Genomic DNA, 5,000 nt, shown 5'->3' on the forward strand with positions numbered 1-5,000 from the left:
GTAGTAATTCTGCTCAGTACGAGAGGAACCGCAGATTCAGACATTTGGTTCATGTGCTTGGCTGATAAGCCAATGGTGCGAAGCTACCATCTGAGGGATTATGACTGAACGCCTCTAAGTCAGAATCCCGCCTAGGAAGCGACGATACTTTTGTGCCTCGCCCTCGACGGGCAAAGATAAACGGTCGTTCGGCCGTTGCTAGTGCCGAGAGCCGATCTTTCGCGGGCGCGACAAGCGTCGCCCGCTAGTCGGCGAATCCTCCTGTTCGAAACGCGTGGTGCTAAATCATTCGTAAACGACCTAGTTGAAGACCGGGGTGTCGTAATCACTAGAGCAGTATCTTCACTGCGATTTGTTGAGAGTAAGCCTCAAGATCTATCGATTTGTCCGCAAGGTCGGGCGCTAAAAGCGATCTCGAACGCCTCCGGGCGCGCGAGGTTGTTTTTTTTCTAAGTTTTTTTTCGCCGCCGACACTTGTCTTTTTTTTCAATTTTTTTTTTTCAATTTTTCGCTCGCGCGGCGGGCCTTTCCACGTTCACATCGGGGCGAAATTTTTTATGTTTTTCGACAGTCCTTTGCAATTTTTTCGATCTCTCTTTTCGACACTTTTTTGCCGCGCGGCGGGCCTTTGCACGTTCACATCGGGGCGAAATTTTTTATGTTTGTCGACAGTCCTTTGCAATTTTTTCGATTTTTCTTTTCGACACTTTTTTGCCGCGCGGCGGGCCTTTCCACGTTCACATAGAGGGCAGGTCTTTATTTTTTTGTGACTGTCCTTTACAATTTTTTTTTCGCGCACTCGGGCTTTAGCATATTTCCGCCCAGCGAGCAAGAGCATATTTAGGCCGCGGGAGCATGAGCCTGTTTAGGCCGCGCGAGCTTTGAATATATTTCGGCCGCGGGAGCATGAGCCTGTTTAGGCTGCGCGAGCAGTGAGTACATTTCGGCCGCGGGAGCATGAGCCTGTTTAGGCCGCGCGAGCATTGAATACATGTCGGCCGCGCGAACATTGAACATATTTCGGCCGCGCGCGCGAGCAAGAGCCTGTATAGGCCGCGCGAGTATTGAGTACATTTCGGCCGCGCGAGCATGAGCCTGTTTAGGCCGCGCGAACATTGAACATATTTCGGCCGCGCGCGCGAGCAAGCGCCTGTATAGGCCGCGCGAGCGTGTGATATGCCTCGCAATAGTTCAACACCTGGCGCAATCGTGCACCTTTTTTTTACGTTAGAATTTCAAACGGAAGACCCCAGGGACAACACTCATCTTTGCTATACTTGTGGGAGCTGACAAGCTTCGACAAGTAAAGAATCGGTGAAAAGGCGATTGGCTCGCTGGGCAGATGTTGCTGCTGCGCGAAGAGCCGAGTGTCAGTTTGTCGGGTTCTGAGCGGTCGCTTCGGCGAAGTTGTCTGGCGTGCGTTGCGCTCGCGCCGGTGTTGGCGACGTGGCGGTCGAAAGGCCTGCCGACGAAGTCTTACTCCGGCGGGTGCGACGGGCGGTGACGGTTTTCTGAGTTCGGGCAGCCGAGCAAAGAACGAAATTTTAACGGAGAGAAGCCTTCGGGTTTCGCATCGACCGAGCGACGGCGCCGCATCAGCGGCGCCTCCTTCGTCGGCCTTTCGGGGCTACGCTAAAGTAGCTACCTGGTTGATCCTGCCAGTAGTCATATGCTTGTCTCAAAGATTAAGCCATGCAAGTCTAAGTACGAGCTCTCGTACAGTGAAACTGCGAATGGCTCATTAAATCAGTTATGGTTCATTTGATCGTACGTTTTACGTGGTTAACTGTGGAAATGCTAGAGCTAATACATGCGTGAAGCGCCGACCTCGCGGGAGGCGTGCTTTTATCAGACCAAAAACCGACCGGGCTTCGGCCCGCAACCTTTGGTGACTCTGGATAACTTTGCGGATCGCACGGTCTCGCACCGGCGACGGATCATTCAAGTGTCTGCCCTATCAACTTTCGTCGGTACGGTACTGGCCTACCGAGGTTCTTACGGGTAACGGAGAATCAGGGTTCGATTCCGGAGAGGGAGCCTGAGAAACGGCTACCACATCCAAGGAAGGCAGCAGGCGCGCAAATTACCCATTCCCGACGCGGGGAGGTAGTGACGAAAAATAACAATACAGGACTCTAAACGAGGCCCTGTAATTGGAATGAGTACACTTTAAAACCTTTAACGAGTATCCATTGGAGGGCAAGTCTGGTGCCAGCAGCCGCGGTAATTCCAGCTCCAAAAGTGTATATTTAAGTTGTTGCGGTTAAAAAGCTCGTAGTTGGATTTTGGGCGCAGGCGGCCGGTCCGTCGCAAGGCGTGTACTGGCCGTCCTGGCCTCACCTCCGGTTCTCCGCCGGTGCCCTTGACTGAGTGTCGGCGGCGGCCGGAACGTTTACTTTGAAAAAATTAGAGTGTTCAAAGCAGGCGATTCGCCTGAATAATGGTGCATGGAATAATGGAATAGGACCTCGGTTCTATTTTGTTGGTTTTCGGAGCGCGAGGTAATGATTAAGAGGGACAGACGGGGGCATTCGTACTGTGCCGTTAGAGGTGAAATTCTTGGATCGGCGCAAGACGAACGACTGCGAAAGCATTTGCCAAGAATGTTTTCTTTAATCAAGAGCGAAAGTCAGAGGTTCGAAGACGATCAGATACCGTCCTAGTTCTGACTATAAACGATGCCAACTAGCGATCGGGGGGCGTTAGTTTTACGACCTCTCCGGCAGCTTGCGGGAAACCAAAGTCTTTGGGTTCCGGGGGAAGTATGGTTGCAAAGCTGAAACTTAAAGGAATTGACGGAAGGGCACCACCAGGAGTGGAGCCTGCGGCTTAATTTGACTCAACACGGGAAATCTCACCCGGCCCGGACACAGTGAGGATTGACAGATTGAGAGCTCTTTCTTGATTCTGTGGGTGGTGGTGCATGGCCGTTCTTAGTTGGTGGAGCGATTTGTCTGGTTAATTCCGATAACGAACGAGACTCTGGCTTGCTAACTAGTTACGCGACCCAATCGGTCGGCGTCTAACTTCTTAGAGGGACTAGTGGCGTTTAGCCACACGAGATTGAGCAATAACAGGTCTGTGATGCCCTTAGATGTTCGGGGCCGCACGCGCGCTACACTGACCGGATCAGCATGTGCTCGCCTTGGCCGACAGGTCTGGGTAACCCGCTGAACCCCGGTCGTGCTAGGGATAGGGAATTGCAATTATTTCCCTTGAACGAGGAATTCCCAGTAAGCGCGAGTCATTAGCTCGCGTTGATTACGTCCCTGCCCTTTGTACACACCGCCCGTCGCTACTACCGATTGAATGGTTTAGTGAGGTCCTCCGATTGGACCTGGCGCGGCCGGCAACGGTCGAGCCGGCGTCCGAGAAGACGATCTAACTTGATCATTTAGAGGAAGTAAAAGTCGTAACAAGGTTTCCGTAGGTGAACCTGCGGAAGGATCATTAACGGTCTCGCAAACGCTTCGGCGAACGCGAAACTCGGACAAGCGAGAGAAAAAGTCTTTGCTACCCGGCGCCCGACCCGCGAGGAGCGGCGCGCCGGCCGGCGATTCGGTCACCCGGTAATGTTTGCGCGTCGAGTGCCGCGGTGCCGCGCGCTCCGGCTTCAAGCGTCGGCCTGGCCGACCGCTCGGCGCGGTCTATTTTGTCACCCTATAGTGCGAGGCACTGTGCGAGCGAAACAATCGTGGATGGCTCTTGGCGGTGGATCACTCGGCTCGTGAGTCGATGAAGGACGCAGCTAGCTGCGTGAATTAGTGTGAATTGCAGGACACATTGAGCATCGACGTTCTGAACGCAAATTGCGGCCTCGGGTCAATCCCGGGGCCGCGCCCGCCTCAGGGTCGCGTTGCAAACGTTCCGCGCGGGGATTTCTCCGCGCGGCTGCTGCGGCGTCGGACGCGCGAGCGCCCGTCCCGCTCAAGACAGCACGGCACGATGCGCGACGATCGCGACCAGAATCCCGCGCGGCGGCGGCGAGTCGACCTCGAAGAGGCCAACGGCTGGCGGCTCAAGGGCGGGAATCGAGGTGCGCGGCGGCGCGCGGCGCCGACGGCGAGCGCGGAACGGGAAGAATAGTCCCGGTCCTTACTTTCGGCCTGAGGTCGGACGAGGCTACCCGCTGAATTTAAGCATATTACTAAGCGGAGGAAAAGAAACTAACGAGGATTCCCTCAGTAACGGCGAGTGAAGCGGGATGTGCCCATCGCCGAATCCGCGCGCTTTTGGAGTGCGCGGAATTGTGGCGTACGGAATTCGTCACGGCGCGCTTCGCCGGTCGCCCGCGTCCTTCTGATCGAGGCCTTTTCCCAGAGCGGGTGTCAGGCCCATGGCGGCGACAGGCGGGCGCGCTACGGCGTCTTCCCAGAGTCGGGTTGTTTGGGAATGCAGCCCAAAGCGGGTGGTAAACTCCATCTAAGGCTAAATACGGTCACGAGACCGATAGCGAACAAGTACCGTGAGGGAAAGTTGAAAAGCACTTTGAAGAGAGAGTTAAAGAGTACGTGAAACCGTCGAGAGGCAAACGGGAGGGCCTGTCGGGTCGCCCGGTCGCTTTCAGCCGGCCCCCTGTCGGCGACGTTGTCGTGCGGACCCTCACGGGCCGCCGGCGGCGCCGCCCGATCGGGGACCAGCGCACTAGCGCCGGGCGAAGGCCGCGACCGTCTGGACGGCGGCGAGAAGGCCGCGCGCAAGGTAACCCGGCCTCGGTCGGGTACTATAGGCGCGCGTGTCCGTCGGCCCGCCGTTCGGGCGAGGAGAGATCGCCGCGTCTGCCCTTCGGGGCCGAGCGCCCGGTGCCGGCTGGGGCGTCGTGGGTCGGGGACTGTTCTCAGTGCCCAGCCTCTTCGTCTCGGTCGCGCTTCCGGTGTCGTTTCGCGAGGCGCACGGGGTCCGCGGCTGAAGTCAGCCACCTTCCCGACCCGTCTTGAAACACGGACCAAGGAGTCTAACGTGAGCGCGAGCCACGGGGCAGTACGAAACCCATGGGCGCA

The 5,000-nt window shown here is 56.5% G+C and overlaps 2 non-coding genes and 1 pseudogene across 2 annotated transcripts; all 3 read left to right on the plus strand.

Moving 5' to 3' along the window:
* Positions 1–1,642: 1,642 nt before the first annotated feature.
* Positions 1,643–3,453, plus strand: LOC146143779 (small subunit ribosomal RNA). The gene has a single exon (XR_014500425.1). It is a non-coding gene; the product is annotated as a small subunit ribosomal RNA (ribosomal RNA).
* Positions 3,454–3,700: 247 nt separating this feature from the next.
* Positions 3,701–3,854, plus strand: LOC146143780 (5.8S ribosomal RNA). Its single transcript, XR_014501249.1, has one exon. It is a non-coding gene; the product is annotated as a 5.8S ribosomal RNA (ribosomal RNA).
* Positions 3,855–4,102: 248 nt separating this feature from the next.
* The window catches only part of LOC146143781 (large subunit ribosomal RNA), a 3,679-nt pseudogene continuing 2,781 nt past the window's right edge, over positions 4,103–5,000 (plus strand).

This window comes from Ascidiella aspersa, chromosome 5 (genome assembly GCF_963924565.1).
Source record: "Ascidiella aspersa chromosome 5, kaAscAspe10.2, whole genome shotgun sequence".
Taxonomy (NCBI): Eukaryota; Metazoa; Chordata; class Ascidiacea; order Phlebobranchia; family Ascidiidae; genus Ascidiella; species Ascidiella aspersa.